The sequence below is a fragment of the Rhipicephalus microplus genome, chromosome 3, assembly GCF_043290135.1.
Source record: "Rhipicephalus microplus isolate Deutch F79 chromosome 3, USDA_Rmic, whole genome shotgun sequence".
Lineage (NCBI taxonomy): Eukaryota > Metazoa > Arthropoda > Arachnida > Ixodida > Ixodidae > Rhipicephalus > Rhipicephalus microplus.
In genome coordinates, this window is record NC_134702.1 from 22,736,812 (window position 1) to 22,761,862 (window position 25,051).

A 25,051-nucleotide genomic window follows, 5' to 3' on the forward strand; every position below is an offset into this window, starting at 1 on the left:
CTATGAGTGTGAGATATTCTGGAAAGGCTTTATTTTTTTTTTCGCGGGGTTGGGGATGAGGACTCCTTCTTATCGTATGTGTAACAGCTTGGCGGATATATGAAAAACGATGGTTTCCATCTGCATCCCTTTCTCTTTCTTCAAGAAGGTTGGCTGCGTAAGAGGGGCTCTAGAACAGTCGCCATCATAAAATGAAACGAGTTTGTATAAGCGTGAGAAGGAGAAGCAATAAACGTGTGTTGTTCAAAACGTCGTGTGATTCTCTAAGGAAGGCGCAGGTACAAAGATATATATATATATATATATATATATATATATATATATATATATATATATATATATATATATATATATATATATATATATATATATATATATATATATATATATATATACAGAGGGAGAGAGAGAACGAGTGAAATTGTGTCCTGTCATCCAACTCCGGCTCCTTGTCTTCTTCTCATTTTCCTCCTTTTTGATAAAGCTTCTTTTTCTATATCCTCTCACGTTTCCAAACTGTTTAGAAAGCCAGCTATGTAGGTGTGTTATTGTTCACACCATCTTTTTGTAGAATTGTTCTCCCTGTGCACCTATGATTTTTTTTTGCTAATAACTTGACGTGTCCTAAGTGGAGCAGATGCAGGAATGAAGAACCGTGGACATTTCTTTCTACGTCCTTGGTCTTTAATATTTCTCTGAAATCATGCATTTCTCAGATCTCATTGGTTGCGTTTACGCGCAAGACAATGACGCCATACCGCATCAGAGTTAATGGACACACGATCAGCTATGAAAAGACCCACCGTTTCCTGGGAGTAATAGTCGTGGCTTGTCTTGGAGCCCTCATATCGCTCACATGAAGAAGAAACTGACCATGATCACCGACGTCCTAAGGTTTCTTGCGGGAAAATCATGGGGTGCATCGGTACGAGCCACGCTTCAATTGAACGCTGCACTTTTTTTTTTGGCTTCATGCACTACAACCTACCAGTGCTTGGCAAGGCCCGCATAACAAACGTACGCGTCCTCCAGTCATTACAAGCTCAAGCACTGAGAATATGCCTCAGGCTTCTGAGATGCGCATTCTCAGTAGCGACTGTCGCAATCGCTCATGAACACCCTATCACAACCTACATTCGTGTCGATGCTTTAAGAACGCACATAAGACATACCATCTGGATTCAATCGCATCACCTCGCCTCTTTTCCAACTTCCAGGCCATGCTCTGCGTTCTGATCTATTATTGCCCCACATCGCACGCTGATTCCCACGAACTTCACGCACGCAGCAAGACCGTCGTTACCATTGTGGTGTCTACATCCACTGGAAGCCCTGATAACCATCCCCGGAATGCAAAAGAAGAAAATTTGTCAAATTTGGCCCTAAAACAAACAACATTACTGTTTCTGCATGAGAAACACAGTGGACGCATTCACATTTACACGCATGATGGGTCGGTCACTTCAACAAGTTCAGCAGGCGCAGTAGTTTTCCGGAGAAATCCATCACGATAAAGTTCAAGACCTCGCATCTGACATCATCCACGGCGGCAGAACTCGCCGCCATTCGTGCCACTCTGGAGTTCCTAGTTGAAGAACCGCAATAGACATGGTCAATCTTCTCCGACTCCAAAGCAGCCCTCCAGGGCATGGCCTCGCCATATCGTCATGGACCAAATGAACAGCTACTTGCTGAGATACTACTGCTTCATCACTGGGCTATAGAGAAACAACATGACATGGCGTATCAGTGGATACCAGGCCACTGCAGCATTGATGGAAACGACTGTGCAGATGAAGCAGCCCGATCTGCTCATGATGATGCCTTTTGTGCAGCTATACCATTTTAAAGAACGGACGCCGCTGCAAGGCTTCCATCACTTGCACGAGAACTGACACTCGCTCTGTGGAATTCACCAGCATTCACCAACGTCCGCCTTCATAATTTGGACCCGCACCTGCAGCTCCGTCTTCCATCAGGAACAACCAGAGCTGAGGAGACACTTTTGTGCCGTCTGTGGATTGGGGTGGCCTTTACGAATGCTCATTCATTCCGAATCGGAATGGCCAGCAGCCCGACATGTGACAACTGTGGCTGCGCAGAGACTTTCTCCCATCATCTCTGCGAGTGACCTCGCTTCAGTGCGCAAAGAAAAGAACTATTGAAAGTTTTAGGTAGACTAGACAATCGCCAATTGTCGGATGGAAGGGTATTAAGACACTGGCCGAGACCGTCCTCTGCACGCAAGGCATTGAGAGCGTTGTTGCGCTTTCTGCGGGCAAGTGGTCTTAGAGGCAGACTGTAAGCAGCGTCGTGGATCGTCTGATGACCTTCTCCTTTTTTTTTCTTTTTTTCTCAACGTCTCTTTTCTCTAATCTTTTATCCCCCTTACCCCCTTCCCAGTACAGGGTAGCCAGCCGGTCTGAGAACTGGCTAACCTCCCTGTCCTTCCTCTTTCAATCCTCTTCCTTCTACTCCTCCACTGAAATCATGAGTCAATTATGTGGTAAGATCACGGGCTATTGCATTTGTTTTAGTTGTCTTACAATTTCCTTCCGCCTATATGCAACCACTTGCTTAAAATCGATCCCGCAACATCGCACTCGGGTTTGGAGATATGTGCGTCCATTAAGCGTATACACCTGGTGGTAATCAGAAGCTCGAAACTCTTGCCCCACCAATTCACTTATAGGACGTAATAATTTCTTAAGCTTTATAATCCGCCTCTTTATTTTCCTGTGCTGCCCTCAGCAGCTTTGGTGCGGTTTTAGTAGGGCTCTGGGCAACCAAAATCGCCAGAAGAAAAGCATCCAAAATGAAGACATGTTTCGCGACTTTTTCGCTCGGGGCGGAGAAGTCATGCAAAGGCAAATTATAAGGCACGGCGTAGGGGATGGTTCCCTATAGTGTCGACTAGAGTTACTGTATATGCTACATTTAGGTGAGCCCCGCCGCGGTGGGCTGGTGGCTAAGGTACTTGGCTGCTGTTCCGCACGTCGCGGAATCGAATCCCGGCTGTGGCGGCTGCATTTCCGATGGAGGCGGAAACGTTGTAGGCCCGTGTGCTCAGATTTGGGTGCACGTTAAAGAACCCCAGGTGGTCGAAATTTCCGGAGCCCTCCACTACGGCGTCTCTCATAATGATATGGTGGCTTGGGACGTTAAACTCCACAAATCAATCAATACATTTAGGTGAGGAACATATATAGTAACTCTAGTCTTGAACTACTCGGTCTTGAAAGGGCTATACCATGGTCACCCAACAAGCTGTGATCATCGGTGAAAACTACAAAGGGTATATTATGCCTATCCACATGTGAAAAGTTGTCCTTAAAGGACTCTTTCGCTACAAAATGAGCCCTAGAAGTCGCCGGTTGTGAAGCCCGTCCACCGGCCGTGACCGCCACGTTGCTATGGCGCGTGTGACGTCACGCGCAGCAAAGAGCGGAACCACCATCTTCTACCGATGTTTCAGCCGCTGCATATAATTCAGTTTCAGTGCCGAACTTAAGAAAGATAACATATCTCAATTTCACGCACAGTTGACGACGGAACAATGTGGTTCACTGGAATACACACGTCAACACATCTAGCTGCTCGTTGCGTCACGGCTCGTCAGTTTGCCACTGTTGTCAGACTCTCAGGCCCCTCGCTTTTTTATTTAATTCATTGATATGTGGGGTTTAACGTCCCAAAACCATCATATGATTATGAGAGACGCCATAGTGGAGGTCTCCGAAAATTTCGACCACCTGGGGTTCTGTAACGTGCACCAAAATCTAAGCACACGGGCCTGCAACATTTCCGCCTCCATCGGAAATGCAGCCGCCGCAGCCGGGATTAGATCCCGCGACCTGCAAGTCAGCAGCCGAGTACCTTAGCCACTAGACCACCACGGCGGGGCCCTCGCTTGTTTATTAACACACTCAATTATAAATTTAGTGCTGCACCAAACTTGCTGGGGTCTCATCGGCTTATCTGTAAATGCACATTGACCAGCCCACGCAACACAGATTACGATCGAAAATCGGTTGTCATGGCCCCTTTTACGTACCCCTCGCGGGTATCTTGCGGTTCCTTGCATCTAAATGCGACCGCCATGGTAGGAATTAAGCCCGCGTATTTCAGGTCAGTAGCGGAGAATTGTAACCGCTGTTCTACCGTGGCAGACCGCATGCTCATACAAACAACCAAAACGATACATTTCGGTACCATCAATTTGAAGCAACTTGACCAAATATCTCGGTCGTTTTGGAATGTGACGAAACTTTTCCCCATGTTTGCTCGAAACGCGCGCTGATTTACACCATGATTGCGGCATGTGTGTCGAGACGTGAAACGGAGGAACGTGTTTTGTAAGCATGCTCCAGCTTATCGATCACGCTGAGAGAAGCGAAAAGTGCTTTTCGACGTGTTCCTCTTTCCCAGCCTTCTCGCTGGTCTGTATTTGCATTTATACACCCGCTCCGCTCATCGTTTTCGTTAGAAAGAAGCGATATATAAAGTATAAATCGTCCAACACTCCAGAAACGACTCGAGAAACCGCTGAATCGAGAGAGCCGTAGGGAGTGAATGGAGGGAAAAGGTCTCGCCCCGCGAACGAAAGTGCCTACTTCTCGTTCTTTGCAGTCGCGGCTTCCAATGGCACGACAGCGAATCCGCTAGAAACGAAAGTGCCACTGACATTCCCGGCACTGCGCTATAGCCAGGAAACCAACCAGAAAACTGCGGGGACTGGAAATAGTCGTCCGTCTCTTAAATGACTACTTTATATAGCTGTTGTTGTTTCTAGGCGCGAAGCACCTTAAGAACGCACAATGTCCCTCCGTCCAGAATCCACCACCCAGTGTCGATGTAGACACCAAAACATCTGTAAACAGCAAGAAGGCTGTCAAAAGTCTGTTAACGAGAACAAACGAAATAAAAGGGCACAACAACAGAAAAATACCAACATTTAACCAAACATCAAGGAAAGCATAGTGCAGAACAAAAAGTTGACAAGAACAAAATTAAAAGCTGTTAACCAAAAGAAAATATAGGACCACGATTCATGATGTAATGTACACTGTTTTGCTTCATCTCCAGCATTATTTCAGGTGTATGTGCGGTTTATTTTTTGAGCTTTGGGCTCTCCCATAGTAGAGTACCTTGTACTCAAACTCGTTAACCACTTTTTCTAAACACACAGGTCATTTCCATGTTCATGTAAATGACGTCTGTTTCGTCATCATTGTTATCGTATGCCTAAGAAGAAAATGCTCTGTTGAGTGTTATTAACGTTTGTGACAATAAATTTTTCTAAACAGGTCTTTGCGGCGAATGGTACTGCCGTCGTAATTCGGTAGCGGGACGGCTCAGTGCTCTCCCATAGTTGAGCACGAAGTACTCGAAATCGTTTAACATTTTTTTCTAGACACGGGTCTCTTGTCTATACCTTGAAATATTTTTTGTGGCTGTGTTTGTGTGAACCATCGAATGTACATGTTCTTTCAACATCATTTCATATCCATGTTCATGTAAATGACGTCTCGTTTATAATCATTGTATATTTAAGAATAATATGTTCTGTTGAATGTTATGAACGTTTGTGACAATACATTTTTCTAAACAGGCAATCTTTGATGCCAACTCTAGGGATTCCATATGATTAGCACTGGGTACAGCGGTTAAGAAGAATTTTGTGTGACCCAAGGGACGGCTTTTAGCTCTCCCACAGTAGAGCACCGAGTACTCTAAATCGTAAACCACTTTCTCTTTATAAACATTTTATGAGTTGCACATTTTGGAGGTAGTGGAGGCATTGTTCGTCAAAAGACCGACGCCCGTGCGCGTGCTGCATAAATGCGGATGTGTTTCAACGCAGGCTCTGAAGTGCGCTGATTGAAAGTGTATTTGTAAGAGCCGTTTATTGACCAATGCCTACTCGCTTGAAATCGAGATGGTCGACAACGCCGCGTGCAATTACTCTGGATGCCATCGATGAAGCTTTCGGAGCAGCTCTTGTGTTTCCGCGCGGCTAACGCGGGCGAGACGCTTTACCACCTCACTGCTTTAAATCACCTGGACGGAAGTGCTTTCTCAGTAGAGACAATAAAGTTTATGGGGCTGCTCATCGCAGTTCTGAAAAGCAGCGAAAGCGCTGTTGCGTTTACTCTGGGATACCAGACTGATTCGCCGTTTGCAACGTCAAACGCGGGGCTGTCACGTCAGCTGAAACAGTCTCATTTTTCTCTACTTTCGTAAATAATTAGGTAATGTTGTACATGTGATAAGAAGTGGAATTTCTGTAGCAGTATCAGCAGAGTTTCTCTATTTGCACTGGCTTTGCGAATGGCCATGACAGAGGGGATCCACCTTGCCACTCGTCAGGCGCTGCCTCAATCCGCAGAGCGGCTTCTTCGGCAATACTCACATGTTTCAATTCAGTGACTTAAGACAGCTCTTGTCGTGTGCGGTAACACCACTCTCACAGTGGCAGTTCATATGGCATCACCGTTTCATAGCAAACGTCCTACTCGTAACGTCAAAATAGTAAGCAGCATTGTCTCACTCACAGCCTGAGTCAAGTTGAAACGTTCAACATTGTAGATATACCAGCACAAGCATTTCGTTCGACAACTAACGTACTAAGGGCACCTCTTTAACGTCCATAGCACATGACAGTTAAAAAATAACAAAGGGAAAATGGTAAACCTTCCATTTTGTGGCACGAAGCCACAGCGGGTAATTGCTATTTTCCTTATCTTAACCCTTTGGCCACCTTGCTGGTCTCCGCAGAACTAATTTGCAATGTTAAAAATTGGGAGCTAGATGCAACATCGTAATTTAAATTTTAAAAATTTCATCCGGGCTATTTTCATGGGCAGGTTATATACACTTAACCTACACACGTAGACATATAGGGAACGTCACGGCGACACCAACGGCGAAAGATTACCAAGAGTGTCCATATTAGCCCTCTGTCCGTTTCCTTATCTTGTGTCTCACATTTTACGTGCTACTTCATTAGTCATGCCCATATAATTTCTATCGCGAAACCAGCTACACTGCGACGAACAATTGTTCTAAGAGTATAGTTTGTCGAGTAACATCACATAAAAGTTGCTCGCTTCCGTGGTCGGGCATACGTAAAGAGAACTCGCGAGTAGCTATTCACAGCTTCCGGTCTCCAGGGTGTACTCCAAGAGCAAGCTTGCAGTGTTCAACATGACAGCTCATTTTTATTTTAGACAAATATTTCTCAGTGTTTGGAACTTTTTATCTTAGCTATGCAGTTTCTTGCGCGTGCCGTAGAGAGTGACATCGCAAGCCTCAAAATAGATTTCTAGCGGGCCCTCACAGCAAAGAAATCTCGGCGGCACGTGCGTTTTACTTCAAGAATTTCTTCTCCACACAAGAGCAATCATTGGCGTTGTCAACTCCTTTGAAAGTGCACCCGCTTTTCACAGCCGTTTCCGGTGCATTCAGCTATTGTAGAAAAAAAAATGCGAGAGAGCTGTTCCCACGCTGACCCATTTTTCCGACTGACTAAATGGTTTTCCTCGCTCACTTTCTTTTTTTCGTAAATATTTGTTTGCATGTGCCATTGTAATGGCCACGGCTGCCGCTGTAGCTGCGTTTAGAATTCCCAACGCATGCCCGTTGTTATTTTATTTTTATTTCCCTAAAACGGCGCTTGGTTTAGATTCAGAAACTGGCAGATGCATACAATATTTTGTTGCCTTCATCGTGAACTTGTTCACAGTTCTGGCAGCTGTGCATTCATGGTGTGGGTCGACTAAAGCGTTAACGGCACGTCCTTTTTTATTTTTGCATGCCGTAAATTGAAATGCGGTGCCGTGCTTGCCATGGCTTTTTATAGAGTCTAGGAGGGCGAATTCTAAACTATCAGCGTGCTGAGAGCTCTTTTATTATGCACCTTTGGCACGAGGAAATTGGTCGCATCTCTGGCGCACCCTTACCTCGACCCTCATGCGTGTAATTCAGTGATTGAGTGAGTGAGTGAGTGAGTGAGTGAGTGAGTGAGTGAGTGAGTGAGTGAGTGAGCGAGTTAGAATAACGAAGGTAAGGCTAAGCAATACAATTCGTTATTTAATATATGCCTTAGGATTTAGGCACTTCCCAAATGAAGTGGGAAACTATTAACTTGCTGAGCAAGCACTAACGCATATCTAAGCTATAGCCTAAGAATGGAGTAGATTTTTATTCTTGTAATCATCATCATCGTCGTCGTCATCATCATCATCATCCCAACTTCAGGACCAAGGCATGCAGAGGTCGTTACCAGCCTGGCCCTGTGCACTCTGATGTCACGTTATACCCGCGAATCTCTTAATCTCATCTTCCCATCTAATTTTCTGTGTCCCCCTCACGCGTTTATCTTTGTCGTCGTTCTGTTCTCGTGTTATAACTATCGTCATGTCATACCAACTAGCACACACTGCCACGCTTCTAAGTTTACCTTGCCATGAAATCCAGTCAGTTACGTCCAATGGCCAGGGGTTATCTTGATCACGAGCTACGTGCCCGGCCTTGTAACCAGCACCAAAAAAAAAGGAGGGGGGGGTGGTTTGGCACGCTTGGTGACGTCAAAGGCTTCATTCAAACACTCAGTATTCGTATATATGGGCTTTTGAAGCGTACTACGCTAAATATAAGAACAGCTCGCTTACTGCAAACCTGATAAAATAAGTGCTCAGTTCACACACAATAAAAATATTGACTAAGTTTGTGCTTCACGTGATAGGATTCTTCATTTTCCCAGTGTTGCAAAAGGGGCGAAGAAATTTTATGAATGTAAGTAAATTGATTGATATGTGGGGTTTTACGTCCCAAAACCACCATATGATTATGAGAGACGCCGTAGCGGAGGGCTCCAGAAATTTTGACCACCTGGGGTTCTTTAACCTGCGTCCTAATCTGAGCACCCGGGCCTACAACGTTTCCGCCTCCACCGGAAACGCAGCCGCCGCAGCCGGGATTTGATCCCGCGACCTGCGGGTCAGCAGCCGAGTACCTTAGCCACTAGACCACCGCGGTGGGGCATGAATGTAAAGGCATTCGGTACTAAAAAGCAAGATATTTTTTGTAGGCGATTAAGTTCACTATTTGAAAAGACCTGAACATAAGGCGCACATAGCGTCCTCGTTATCCATAACCATGGAGATACCCTAGTGGTCGACTTTTCGGAATCATGCACCGAAAGCGAGCTAATAGGGGCACTAGTTATACATTGTCCAGACATTGAACATTCGCGAAAGCTTTCGGAAACGCACCGCGCCGGGCATACCGACAAAATAGGCTTCGTTGAATTATTCTATGAAACCTCCTTTCCCTAAATGCTCTGACAGCTAATATGTTCGTGCGCGAGGAATTTTTTCTTTTTGTAAGTGTAGTTGGTATCCGCCCAGCTCGTACTTTGCAACAACGATACCTTACGTAACATACAAGTGTTCAAGCCGAATTCTCGAAACACCAATGCTGCAATATTTCCTCACTGCACTTGAGCCCTTTCGGAAGTTCTGGTGCCGAGTTCCCAAAACTTCTCTCCCGTAAGTGCGTTCTCTCATTGGTTAGCCGGCTTCGCTGATGATGTGTCCCGCATCGTGATTGGCTGAAATAATACGAAATGTGCAATTTTCTTTCTCGCTTTAGAAAGGAGACCTTCAACTGAAGGAATTAACCCTTCAACCTCTTTCTCTGGCGAGTATGCCTCGGAACACGGAAGCAACACCTTTTACGATACCTCTGGTGGGGGGGGGGGGGAGGCGAACACGAAGTTTTAGTTTCGCCCTTTCTCTCCCTCTGCCTACATCTCTTCCGCATTTTTTTAGGGGCGAAGCTCCTTATAGCGGCACCCGTTTGTTTCGCGTCCCATCGTAGTATGTAACCAGTCTTACGCTTTGACCTGCAAACATTTTGACCTCCAAGGTGGTGCCGGTGAGAGATTCCTTCTGTGCGTTGTTGAACAACAAAAAATAGTGCTCCATGTACATGCCAATAGCTGATAATGGGGTATGAGAAACAGGAGCATACGGCTTTTAGTTAACGTGCACGCTGCGATCCCCATAACAGCCATTGCATGTACATTGAGCACTATCTGAAGGGAAAGGGTTGCTACGTTATACCCGCTGTAACCACCTTAGTTTTAGAAAGGTTTAGCGAGCGTTGAGCCGCAGTGCCATGAATACAATGAACTAGTATATACCATGAATGAACTCGAGGTAGTTAAAGGTGGGAAGAAGGTACGAAGTGCAAGCCGTAATAAAGTAAAAGCCGAATTCTCCTGTCTCTCATTTCCCATGCAGCCATTGGCATGTACATTGAGCTCTATCTGCCAGGAAAAGGTTGCTACGTTATACTCGCTGGGCGTAACCTCCTTGGTTTTAGAAAGGTTTAGCGAGTGTTGGGCCGCAGTGGCATGAATACAGTGAACTAGTATATACCATGAACTCGAGGTGGTTAAAGGTGGGAAGTGGACCCGAAGCGCAAGCCGTAAGAAAGTGTGCGTGTGCCAGCTCTCGTTTAGTCCTTGGAATGTCCGCTGGATGGCGGTGCTTCTAAATGTGGAATATATGATGAAAAGATGCGAGATGGTAGTACTTGGAGTGTTGAATAGATGGACGAACGGACACACAGACACAGACAGATGCATGGATGGACGCATGAATGGACGCAGGGGCGGATGCATGGACGAACGCAGGAACGGACGCACGCACGGACGGGCGGATGGACGCATGTGCGGTCGCACAGACGGAAGGAAGCAAGAACGAATGGACGGACGAATGCTTCACCCCACTCTCCATCATTCACTCTGTGGATATGCTGCCAATTTTTTGTGTGTGTGTTTATAATGATGGGATCACATGCCATTGAATGTATTCGTCTTCGTCTTCTACTTTTACAAGTAATTCGTGTCCTTGTTTCCCACCCGTCCCCTTTTAAGTTTTAATGTCGCCGACGGGCAACATCGAATTCCTGCTACATCTACAGAAGACCCACGTGCACGCAATGAAGGAATGGAAGTCGTGATAAGTGCGACCATTTGCGAACGCGCGGCTGGCTGCTCTGAGTGTAAAGCCCGTAATGCCCGGTGATTTATATACCCCTTCCCCCCCCTTGCCCCAATGCTCAATGTTGGTTCTTCTCTCACTGACGTCGGTGTCGCCATTGAGAACCCTCCTCGGTGGTTGCCGTATCGCGACCGACCCTTGTCCTTCGAGTCCTTCGGAAGAATACGATAAAGAGAAAAGTGGTTGCCTCCTACTACGAGGTGGCGCACGATTGTTTCGTCACGCCGTGTCGTGCGTGGCCGCGCACAGTTTTACGCGTGCGAGGCCCGCTTTTTTCTATATTATCGACGAACAAAACGACTACAACGGCCATCGCAGCATTGCCCCCTTGCGACAACCCGAAACGGGCTCCGCTGTTTGGACCGCTAACGGCAACGGCTTTTGGAGGGGCCGGTCGCAGCGCGTGACGGAGTGGCATCCACCTGGCGATAGGTGAAGGAACATTCAAAGTGCCATTTCAGAAAGCACTTTTAGGTGACTAAGAAGACAATTAAACCTCACCCCCTACACAGCACGCCAGAACGTACGGCAAAGTATAGCTAACTGGTTCCCTTATGGTGCACTTTGACTCCAAGAAGAAAGCCATCTCCTAGTGCCTCTCAGACGATGTAGTGATGCTGTCCCACCAGTCTTCAAATGCTTTCTGCACGAGACGTGGTTCTACACTGCTTTCAAGGCAACTCAGATGTTTTTTTTGTTTCTTTTTCTGCATTGCCTCCGTGATCTTACCCCCTTGAATCAAGTTAGGATGCGATGTGGTGACGTCGTAACACTATTTTAAGGCAGGTGACGTCATAACGACGTCCCAAGTTATGACGGTAAATGAGATCATCGTGACGTCATATGGTGACGCCATCTCGTGATGATAATTTTTTGCATCACACGTCACCCCGACGCCACAGGACGCGAGACGCCGCCGACACAGGACTCCAGCGCTCAAATTTCGCGTTTGATGAGACATCTCAGCTTTACTGTACGCTCCTCTCCCATCCCTCCATTTTTCTTACAAGACATCATTGATTAAAAGTGCACAATGGTAGGACTAGGGGAGAGACGTGCCTATGATGTTAGGTGCGGAGAGACTGTTAGTGTAATCCTCTTGAGATTTTCATTTAAAAATCTAAAAAGACGAGAATCAAATAACGTTTCCTGAGACAACGTCAATTAAGTAGTCAACTTCGCGCCAAAATCACAACCACACAGAAAAAAACATAAAGACCGACCTGTCTATGTGCTTTCTTCTTCTGTGTGGTTGTGATTTCGGTGCTAAATTTGCTATTTAATTCAAACATGCACCAACTAGCCCAACAGTGAGCTCACTTAACACAACCTCTTTTTTTGTAACTTTTCCTAAACCACTCAGTAAGACCTTAGAACGCTATACTGATGTGGCCGTTGTACAGAAGAATACAGACGCCATGGAGCGGCGTTGCTGTCGCCTTTCATTGACCGGTTTAACCTAGAAGTAAATGATGTGTGGACACTTCGCTAATTATTTCAAAAAGTGTGATTGGTAGTCTTTGCAGACTACTATGGCCAGGGAGTTTGCGTGATTGTGCCGATTCAAGGACTAAAATTGAAGCATACTGGCGTCCAGCATTTCACAAGCACATCAATAAACCCCCGACTTCCTTAGGAAATTAATTTGGTAGGTGACACGCAACGTTTTCTGAAGGCGAGCAAGCACAGTCCTTTATTTGTGGTCAGAAACGTTGGGCTTGTACGTATACTTTTTGACGTCACCGTGTTACTGGAATGCCGGATTACCTGTACCGTTTTACCGAAACGCATGTTGCAGAAAAGTTTTAGCTCTGATACGTGAATTTGTACCTTTAATTTTGCGCAAACCACCAAACGCTTGCTTACATTATAATTAATTTTCATAAGGTTGAATCTCTAGCGTGGCAAAATCATCAACAAGGTTTTTTTTTTTCTCTCATTTTCGCGTAACGTCTGCTTATGTACGCCAAGTAGTGTAAATATACCGGTATATCGGACGATAGTGGCGCTATGTTGTGACTATTTGTACAACCACAGTCGTTGACACATTTGTTTTGGCCGAGTGTTTTTTTTTTTGGGGGGGGGGGGGTAAAAATGATTCAAAGGAAACTCATTAGTAATTACGCCGCTGCAAGGCATGAGTATCAAATGTAGAATGCACAGTGTTTCTCCAACAACAATTTTGTGTCTGACTGGTTCTTCTTAGCCCTGCTAGATGACGCCACTTATTCAGCCTGTCACGGGTGTTTTACGTTAACCGCTTCAGCATGCTGGGTCACTCGAGCTGCGGCAATCTTGCTGGAACAATTAAGGTGATCGCCAGCAGTCCAGGTTAATTTGGCTCGTCTGATGAAGCTGCGCCCTCTTTCTCCATAGGCGGAGGGTGCGACATAGGAAGGGGGCGCGGCGCCGAGTCTACACGCCACGCGTTGACGCACTGCAATGTGCCCGTGTAGTCAGGCCACGTGGGTCAGGCCTTTATTGTTTACATGAACGAAGGTGGATTCGCGTGATCGGGGCGAATACGTAAAGCCTGCGCGGTGAGTAGTTGACGTTCCGTGAAATTGTACGTTGGTCCGCGCAGATTCCTTCCGGTATCCGAGAACGTGCGAATTTAGAAAACGTATACGTAACAGGCTAAAAGCCCCGAAAAATAGCGCACAGAATACTAGTCAATAGGACAACCCAGACTCAATCCCACAACAACAAAGTTGTTGTCTTCTTCCATTTGGCGCCATTTCAGCGGCTCTGTGGGAGCGGTAGTTCTTTACCAGTGACAATAGCATTATTGTCGGGCATTTACATCCTATTACCCCGATATGATCGTGCGGGATGCGGTAGTTGGGGCTACGGAAATTTCGACCATCCAATACTATATAACGGGCTCCTAAATGTAAGTACACAGATATCTACATGTAAGTACATGGCGTGAGCACTTCACCTCCACCGAAACACGGCCGCCATGACTGGAATGCAATCACGCCCCTTTCGGGTCACTAATCGAGCCCCGCAGCCACTAGACCACCGCGGTGGATTGCGTCGTACTGCCACTCCGTCTTGTGGAGAGCCGTAGGCCTGTGGCCGAGCCCTTGAAACCCACGGCGGCCGCGCGGTCACCGTCGTCAGCGACGTCGTTTACACGCCGGGTTTTCGATGATGGTGTGTAGCCTTAGCTGCAGCAGCCTTAACGGGACGACCGCTGCGGTATAGCACACCCTCCCTCCCCTCCCCACGCAAGAATCCGGCCCACTGTACACCGCGGCGACAAGTTTTACGAGCGAATATCGAGAGATATTTATGGAGGGCTACCGCTCAGTGTCTTGCAACGATGGGTAGCAACTAACCCTTCGCTTTCCCATCTTCCCCCTCTTTCTTTTTCTCTTTACTTTCATTCTTTTCCCCCTTTTGTTTCAATTGCGCCCTCTCGAAGCCTGAATTAGGCAGACTGGCCCGAACTGTGGTCTCAAAACCGGAGCTTGCAATGGCTTTTCGTAACCGGCTTTCTTTCTTTCTTTCTTTCTTTCTTTCTTTCTTTCTTTCTTTCTTTCTTTCTTTCTTTCTTTCTTTCTTTCTTTCTTTCTTTCTTTCTTTCTTTCTTTCTCTTTCTTTCTTTCTTTCTTTCTTTCTCTGCGTTGGTCGTGCAATCCTCGTGACGTAGGCGGTTGCTGCGTTCAAAGCTTGACGCAACTCCTATAGCCACGTATTGTCCCCCCCGATTCCCCCCGCTTCTTGCGTGTTCATCGTTTACATTCTCTATTTGTCGCCGCATTCAACGTCTACGAAGGGCTCCTTTCTTTTGTTGGCTTTCTTCAAAGATTCGCCATAAAAACGTGAAGTGCGTGTTATAAAAGGCTACGCAAAAGCCGCACAAAAAGCATTTCAACAAAACACGCTCATATAGGAACACTCCGCTTACAAATCAGGCGGCGCACATACTGTTGCAACACAAGAAAGACAGTGCGCATTTTCGTACAAGCATTATAAATATAAGTCTACCGCCTTAGCTCTTTCGGATCTCAAAAAGAAAGAGAAGAGACGAAATACTAAATACACCACGTTACTTCCATCAGATTATACTCCGATTCTATTGACGGCTTTAAATGGTCGGATTGCCTGCCGACTCTAGCGAACATTTTTGCGTCTTTATTTCACCGATTGGCGCGGCTTATTTTGCTAGATCGTGATTTAAAGTGAAACGGCTCGCTCTCCATACAAACGCCGCATTCAATTTTTCTAAGAACAACCACGCAATTGTATAGTCGCCTGGGCGCCTTTTAACCATTTCAGAAAAATGATGACCCTCGCTCCGGATAAGACGTTTGATCGGCGTGAACGATTCCATCATTTTGCCCGAATAGTCTTCATTTAAAGAAAGATAAAAAATAACAGCTGGTGAATACCGCATTTCGTTTATTTCTGGGCGAAAGCGTGGCTTCCATCTTAGAGGCCATGGCACTTTGTACGCAGAAATGATCGAATCATTCACACCTGCATGAGTTCACATCGTCTTTTTATTGCTTTCTACGGTTCCACCTTGCTCATAAATGTTTCAGTTGCTGGAACGAAATCAGTCACGTAAAATACCGAAGCATCACACGCTAGCTCAACTTGACTAAAACATTGTGTCAGCCTGATTAGAGCATGACTGCTAGGGAAATTCACGGTAAATACGTCTGTCGTTTAGCTTTTCCTTAAGCGTTTAGGTTGAACCAACAGTTATGAAATATCCTCGAAAAACTAATGAAATGTAACTATTAGACATCATCTGCTAGCTGTGAAGTTTAAGTTCGTTGGTTTTATGTTTTTCTACTAATAATCTTTATATTTATTTATTCAAAGACACGAGCTCAAACTTGCGCATTAGATCGTAAGAGTAACGGCCCACCAAAATTGGTCAAAATCTATTCGAATATGTCTGCCTCAGACGCAGTCTTCGACCTCCTTGGTGGGCTTGGTCATAATATTAATGATTTGGTGGTCAGTTAGTCTAGTCACCTTCAGTCAATAGGAAATGAGTTATTCAGTCATCCCGCTGATCGCTAATCAGTCATTTAACCAATGAACCTTGCAGTGTATACTTAGAATGTTCGATGTGGTTGCACTCAATAACGTCATCTTGAACACTAACCGACCTTATCTAAAGCGAATATTTCCCGTTATTATAGCCTTCATTACCTAATTTTCGTTTGCTTCGTTCCCCTTAGCTTCCTAACTAAAATACGAGCGGATAAACTCCTCTATGTCTTACAAAGAAGGCCAACTGTACTCGTTCGCCTGAATCAACCCTAGACACCCATTCATTTGCAATTCTTTCCTAATAGGCTGCGTATTTCCGACTACGAAACCATCTGTCCACTACTGAGCGTTTGTCGACGTCTTCAGAAATTGAATTCCTTCCTGTTTACGGCCGCGTGCGCTCTTCGTGACGTGTTCATCACTCCGTTCTAGTCTGTGCCCTCAATTCGTCTCTCGTCTATTCCTGACCACCGCCGCACAACTCTGGTTCCGTCGAGTAATTCTGTGTACAGAGTCGTTCGAGTTAGCCCAGTCGAGAGACACGCCTATTCAACGCTCTACTCGAGTTTAGGTCCGCCCGTACGCTCTCATCGCGTCAGCCTGGACAAGGCAGCAGAAGATGCTGGCACAGCTCATGTGGCAACGCGTAAAGGCTGTTTCACATGCCACGATCGCCCCACCGTTGTGGTCTAGTGGCTAAGGTACTCAGCTGCTGACCCGCAGGTCGTGGGATCGAATCCCGGCTGCGGCGGCTGCATTTCCGACGGAGGCGAAAATGTTGTAGGCCTTTGTGCTCAGATTCAGGTGCGCATTAAAGAACCCCGGGTGGTAGAAATCTCCGGAGCCCTCCACTACAGCGTTTCTAAAAACCATATGGTGGTTTTGGAACGTTAAACCTCACATATCAATAAATCAATCACATGCCATGATTGCAGCAAAAAAAAACTAGTTGCGCTCGCTATATTCGCTTTGTTCGCAACTGCCGTTATTTGCGGTCTCGTTTCACATAAACTGCGAACGACCTGCAATTTTCGCTGAGTGACTGTCGTGATCAGCTAGGTATATTGCTTCCGTTCTTTGTGGCAGACACTTATCTATTTTTTTTTTCAAACGTAACGTATAGGTGTATGCCTTATCATATCATTGAGTTTTCGTTAACTGAACCAAATGGTGACCGAGTTTCGTCACTTATTTACATTTCCCTAATCTAAATTGGCTTCAAAGCGTGCGACAGCGGGCGTCACCGAAACAAACACGTCGATGACATTTTAGCGATTCGGCCGGGCCGGCGCTATTTTGACGGGTCTCGACCGAAAAATTGCTCTTCCACTGCGAACAGAGCGAAGATTTTTCAGCATGTTGGTGGCTCACCGCCAACCACTGCGACAAGATCGAACGGCATTTTTTTTTTCCTTTGGTCGCTGAGAGAACATTCGCAGCCTGAGAGTCGCTGCATTTTTGTGTCGTGTGAAACCGACCTAATGGGGACAGGCAGTGACGCGGTAAATGGATGACGCTTTTACTACAGGAAATGTCGAGGAGAAAGAAAGAGAGAAGGGGTGCACACACAAAAAAACTAGTGCAGTTTGCGTTTTGTCGCGCAACGGCCCTCTGTGCAGTGTGTCTACACTCTGTGCCACAACTGCACATGCTCCACATGCTCTATAGCTTCTCTTGTTATCATGCAGCTGTACAGAGTGCTTGAGCGGTGATTGAGGCCATACCAGCTCATGATGACAATAATCTTACATCTACGACACACGGCAAACCTCGACTAACCCCTATGCATTAGCTTATGACGCGAAGGCCTGAAAGTCTTCTTGTTCTTATTTTTTTCTCAGTCGATATATTGCATATATATACCCGTCCCCATCCTTGAAGTATTTTCGTGCTTAACGTGGTGTGGCACCGCCTCCGTGATCAGCCTACCTTTAACCAAGCGACTAAGTCACGTGCCGTCATGCTACATGATGTCATAGTGACGTCCCAATAGCGTCAGAAACCTTGGCAGCCTGTTGCGTCTTGGTTACGTCACAGGATGACGTGATCACGGTGTGCTGATTTTCTTGCATCAATCATGTTGTCGCTGACAGCCGATTTTCGCGTTTTAAGCGGCATCTAAGGCTTTAACCTTAAGAATACTCATTTATGAACGTATGGGAAGACTGGTAAATGAGATATTTAAATAATAATTCATGTAGACAAACAACGCATACATACAGGAAAGGTGAAAAAGTTAAAAATTGTGAAATCCCATGTACATTGGGAGTCGACGGCATGCGAAGCATGAGGAGGGAATGTGACCATGTTGTAATTTTTTTATTCAATAACACGTCATGAAGTGACCCTAAATATATGTATGTATGATGCACGCACAGGCATACGTAAAAGAGTTGCAGATGTTCAAATAAGCAGTTGTTTGAACTTGTGCAACCATGCCAACAGGAACATAAATATTAGCAACACTAGAAGCCATAAGCTGATATGAATCGCTGGTGCTGGCGAGCATGGTAGCCCTGCACATTGCTACATAAATCAACTTTAGCGCATGGTACCCAACTACAACTGACGTTAACCCGACGTGGCAGCTGCATCGTAGGAGTACATATGTGATGTTTATAAAATTAGATAGCCAGCATAGCAACCACAATCGCCGTTTCATGAACATTAGGGTCTATTTCAAAAGTAGTTCCGGGACCTGGCGTGGCTCTGTGGTAGAATGCTTGATTGCCACGCACAATGCTTGGGTTCAATTGGTGCTGTGACCTTGACACTTATTCTTTGCGTTCATTGGGTCAACGCTGCCAATGTTAGGTTTTTCTGAAAGCTCACGCGTTAAAAGTGTCCATGTGTGTTCTTATCGTTCCTATAGGTAGATACCAAGTGTCAATCACCTGTGTCACATACCCACATACCAGTGGCACACACCCACCCGCGGGTGTGTGCTACTATCTTGCGGGAACTGTCTGACGACGTACACGACGAAATTTTCACATCATTCACGTCTTGGTAAGCGCGTTATATCGGTCAAACCATCTTACTCTCCCATACTATACCTCCCATACTTCCATACTAATTTTGGTTCACGTCAAGTTGGTGATCACGAGAGCACCCTCCCGTAAGCAGCTAGCTAGATAGACACCAAAAGTGCTTGCAGTATGCAAAAAAAAAAAACGCTTCGCATTTAAAAATAGGCTGAAGTACACATGCCTATTCGCAAATCCATTCGATGACGGCATTACCACACAAAGAAAAATCCCCCCACTTCTACTCGCTGAAACAAACCTTAACATCGAAGCTTAACGACGTGATTCAAGCTGGCGCTCCTCGGCGTCGAAATTTGACGATGCAGTTGTAAATTATCCCTCGGGAGCTGGATGGTTTGCTGGCTGTTAAGACGCACGGGTTGGTTTACCAAGTTTTTATTGAAGTACGCCACTCACGCATCTACGCTGACTAAACTGTTTCTTTTCGTATTGATCCAGCGGATAACTAGTCCAATCAGCGATAATTATTATTACCTTCCACAGCAGCATCGCCCTTAATCCCTAACAATCTCCTCTCGCATTTCTCTCATTATTACTTGCCTTAACGAGTGCCGCCTCAGTGGAGTAGTGGGCATTAGCCGAGTAACCCGCATCCATTACATGCATTAGTGAACTCCTACGATGCATCACTCGTACGAAGGCGGGTTGTCCGGCACTTTCCTCTCCTCCGAGGGCTCGCACACTTGGGAAGGCCATTATTATTGAAAGCTTTCTCGCTGTGCCCAGCCTGCAACTCTTTCACGACCGTGCCATCGTCGCCTCCTCCTCCTTCTCGGTATACAGGCTATACGCAAAGCAGCATGCCTCTAGGTCACTTGCCGATGTCGCTGAGAGGTCACTGGGACGCGCTTTTAGTGCAATGTGTCTAGCCAACGCGCCAGATCACTGCGCGTCTTTGATGGGGACATGAAAACGTTCGCCAACGCATATATATGCGACGTGGTCATTAGTGCAATGGCGCTCACGTACAAAGACACCTGCGGACATTCACGCGCGTGTAGTTTCAGCATGCACGCACGCACGCTAGGATGCATGCTCACGATTAAAGGTGCGTGCAAAAACATACGCACGTAAGTTTGCATACCGCACTTTCGCACGTATATGACGTACGCACACGCACACAGACGCAACGTATGCGGGGTCAGCACGCGCGTACGAAAAAGAAAAAAAAAAAAGGAACGCCGATGCCGCGGCTTTCCGCGAGCACGGGTCAGAGGACTGCGTCACCGTCGCTCAACAAAAGATCCAATCGAAAGCGAAAATGCATTGTGATGGAGGAGAGGCAAGAGCGAATAAAGTGCGTCTTCAGGATAGAGATTTGCGGGAGTCGGTATACCACCGCGACTTGCGTTGCCGCGTTCGGAATCAAGTGGGTGAAGCGAAACGTATCGAATTGGGTAGAAACGAGAAGGAAAAAAAATTGCCCGCAGCTTCCCTCGGGGGAACACTGAGGAGGATGCGGAGCATATAATTGGTTAACGGGGTGTTAAAGTGCGACTTACTTGGGTCGATGGCTAAATTGGTTAACGTGGTTGTGAAATGGGGTGTTAATTTGCGACTTACTTGGAACGATGGCTAAATTGGTTAACGTGGTTGTAGGAGGGGGTGTTAAATGAGTGAACACGTACACACGTACGCGAAAGGGCGGCGCTGGTTGAAGGGACGTCGATCATTGTGTTTGTGGATTCGTTGGAATTCATTTCACCGCGACCTTGGACGTCGACGTGCCGTACAAACCAACCGACGAGCGGCAACTGAGCGAGCGAGTGCCGACCTTGAGTATATATACAGCGCGACGGCGCATGCACTGTCAGCTGTCGAATGTTCGAGAAGGGGGAGAAGTGCAACGACGCATGCGCGCGCGTCAGCTGCCGATGTTCTCGAAGCGCGACGGCGCATGCGCGCGCGTCAGCTGCCGATGTTCTCGAAGCGTGACGGCGCATGCGCGCTACATTATACAGCTAGCGAATGTTCGTGAAGAGAAGCGCACGCGGTGTGTAGAGGAGGAAGGGTGCACAGATAGTGGAGGAGTGAAGCGCGCGCGGTGTGTAGAGGAGGAAGGGATGCACAGATGGTGGAAGAAGGAGGAGGAAGCTTGCGGACGGCGCCGCACTACAAGCCTCGAGTATTAGATGCTCCGCATCTAAAAGAAAAGAACAAGCAGGCAACGCGGGGTTGTAGAGCACTTTACCACGCAGAGAAAGAAATTGGGGCAGAGGTGGACTTCACCGCACGTGCCCCATTTGAAAGCTCTTCAACCTTTACCTCTTCGAAAAAGAAAGAGCGAATGCTATGCCGCAGTGTCGTTGTGCATTGCGGCGTAGCATACTGCAACCTGACAGACGCCTACGTTCTGGCAAGGTTTGCGGCGCTTTCCTAAACAAACTGAGAATGTTTTGGCGATGAAACGTCGCCACAAGTGTTTCGCACGCACACTGTTCTCTGGACTTTGTTGTATTTATTTCTTTGCTCGCGTTTCCGACCAGTACGCAATCACTGTAATCGTCGTTCGAATCAGTGCGACAGCCACTGGCACCCCTGATTTCGCAACGCGAAACTCACTTTTGACCGAGTGATGTTCCAGTCAATGTGTCTCTCCATGTGTGGGTGAGATTCTATGGAACCGTGCTGTGGCCGCGAGTTCTTGCCTCTAATAGTCGTTCTTGGTGCTTTGTAATTCATTCAAAGCTTTCCGTAGATGATGTTTTAGTGGTGAAAGAGTTTCTGGGTTGCAAGTGTTTAAGCGGTGAAATAACACACCCATGCGCGTTTGCGTGGGTGTATGACTGCATTATTGGCCTCTTGTTCACAGATGGAGACATTGCCAATCAAGTTTGTATGTTGTATATTGTATATTGTATGTTGTCTTTCAAGTTTAGTGGTCTGTGTGCTCCGTTCTTTTTTTAACGCGCTGGGTTTGTGTAAGTACGTCGTTTTATATGTCAATTTTTACCCTGTGCATTGAATTTTAGAGTGCAACACAAAGTTCGTCATCCATTACTTTAGAACGATTACGTGAAGCCCCATGAACTTCCGCACCACTGCCAACATCTCTTTCATTGTGCAATCGTAATGTAGTATTACATTTTAACCGCATTATCTGTGCACCACCATCTCCTTATGTCGTCCCAATAAATTATAAAGGAGGCTATAAATGGCGTTTTCGTTGCATAATGACAAACAGAATGTCTCTATCTATCTATCTATCTATCTATCTATCTATCTATCTATCTATCTATCTATCTATCTATCTATCTATCTATCTATCTATCTATCTATCTATCTATCTATCTATCTATCTATCTATCTATCTATCTATCTATCTATCTATCCATCCATCCATCTATCTATCTATCTATCTATCTATCTATCTATCTATCTATCTATCTATCTATCTATCTATCTATCTATCTCTTACACCGTCCCAGTGGATCGAATATGCGAGTAACGGTGCCTCCACGGCCGGAGAATCGAAACCGCGACCAGAGTGACATGCTGCCGCAGCCAACAAGACGGCTGCCACCTGGCCTGGACATGGGTACATTACCGCGTGTTAATTTCTTCCTTGCACAGACGGTGACACAGATTCTAACGAGTGCATCGGCAGCATACCGTGCCAGCAAGAAACAGAGAGATATCGGGCAAATCGCGGGAGACGCAAATGTCACGAAAAAGCCGCGAATATGTGCGTAGCTACGTGAGAGAGTGGCTTGAGTGGGCGTGGTTTTCAGGTAACGGTATAGTTGTGCGAAGAAGAAAAAAACACAGTAAAGAAGACTGCTAGCAGTCGTGAAAAAGAGCAAGAAAAATAACGTCGAGGTGGAGGGAGAAGAGGCGAACACGAGGGAAAGGTACACGGCAAAGAGAGGTATAGCGCGCGTTCCGTTAATTAAAGGGACACCCCCCCACTCCCTACTCCTCCAGTCGTCCCACTGTGATTACGGATTGTCGACGGCTAATTGAAGGAGACGCGTCACTGAGTTACCGTCCTCCGACCGCGGAACGGCAGCTTCTCGCCACGTGCAGCATTAGGAAACGACGCATGTCCCATGGCCGCTTTGTTTTGTTCTGTTCCGTTCCTGCTGGCAACATTTCCGCGTGACTGAACGCGGCCTTGCGGCTGTGTCGTCGACGATGAGGAAAACAGACCAGAACTGCTGTCACGAGACTGTCTGTATGGGCGATACGATGCAACGGCTTGTATATTCAAGGCTTTCTTTGGTTCTCTTCATCCATTCATGTGTTTACCTTTTTTGTTCTTCTGAACGTTCAGAATATACCTTCTGCAAACACCTTAGGAACAAGTAGACGTTGATGGCTCAGTGACAATTGTGGTGGCGCAACGCTCCTATTTGGAACGGAATCGCGCATGTTGAATTATAAGAAAAGATTAGGTAAAACGCGATTACGGAAGCTCCCGTATCGTTTAGACGGGATTATACGGTTGTGCCTGCGACGTCGTTGAACGAGAGACACAAAAACTTCGGAAGAAAGATCGGAAAGCTGGTTATCAAACGCAGTTGCCCGCGTAGAAATGAGGCTGAATGGTGTGCAGATGACATTTGCTTTACGCGATAGCGTTAAAGAGCTCGTTTACCAGAAATTCCGGCGTTGGTGCCGACGTCGTTGGTTGTGAGCGAAAAATCACCTTTGCATCACCAGAAAATTTAGAAAGATGCAATTAAAATAAATAATAAAAATTCACACCATATCTTCGGAATGAAATATGATGAATTGGGTGAAATGTCCGTCCGTCCGTGTCCATCCATTGTGTGATTTCTGTCATGCTCGTCTGTCTGTCTATCCGTTCATCCGTTCCTATCATATTAAAGAACGCATTGGACGGACGGAGCTTCACACTATGTGCACTCGTCATCATTCACTCCGTGGAGATAATGTGAATGTTTTACTGTGACAGCGCCATCTATATTCTTGAATCGTCAACCATACGAAAACCACTAACGCAATCTAGTGATATTATCTTCAAGGACTTATACACACACAGTACCATCTAGTGAGAAATTCTTAAAACTAACTAGAATGGCCTACTACAACATACCACCAGGGAATGACCCGCACTCTTAGGAGCTTCGGCCCTAAACTTTGTGTGTCTGAGGGGGGATCAAACCAGGGTAGTTTGCGTGTCAAGGGGGTGTTCTACCACACTGCAGCCATGCCTATGCTTTTGAATGCAGTTAAAACAACTTCCTGAGTTTGGAACTACAATGAGAGTAACTTTCATTCTTCACAATCGCACGCGTCCTGGATGTATGTTGCACTATTCAACATTAAATATAGCCGTAGTAATGCGTAATAGAAGCGTACATTGCCATCGGGCCTCAGAACATGAGATTATGAGGAGTTGCTGGATGAGACCGACCAATCCCTTTATATCTGCGTTCGGTCCAAGTTCGACTCATGTAATAATTGCACTGTCACCTGCTTCAATACTACTCTGTAGTGACTGCTTTTCTTTCTGAAACCCGGAATTTCTAGACGTACGTGTCGAGACACCAATATTTATTGGTTATCTAGATAACGAATAGAAAGAAGTATGTGGGCTGTATCTGCATACATGCCGAAAGTTATATGTGGCGTTTAATGCCCCAAAAGCACCATATGATTATGAGATACGCCGTAGTGTAGGGCTCCAGAAATGTTGACCACCTGGGGCTGTTTAACGTGCACCTAAATCCTACAGCATTTTCGCCTCCATCAAAAATGCAGCCGCCGCAGCTGGGATTCAATCCCGTGACAAAGGGACGTCATGAGCTTTAGTTTATGAGCGGGACTATTTTACTTATGGACGCGATCAGCTGCCAGTCTTTAGTCATTTGTGGGTGCCTCTTATAACTCGTTCAGTTGTACACATTTGCAGAGTATTAAAGATAAACGTAGCTGTTTCAAAAAGCGGAT

The 25,051-nt window shown here is 46.2% G+C and overlaps 1 protein-coding gene across 1 annotated transcript in view; it reads right to left on the reverse strand.

Annotated features, from left to right (window-relative positions):
- Positions 1–25,051, reverse strand: part of LOC119163449 (uncharacterized) — a 57,634-nt gene that overhangs the window by 26,834 nt on the left and 5,749 nt on the right. The gene's annotated exons all lie outside the window — the stretch shown is intronic.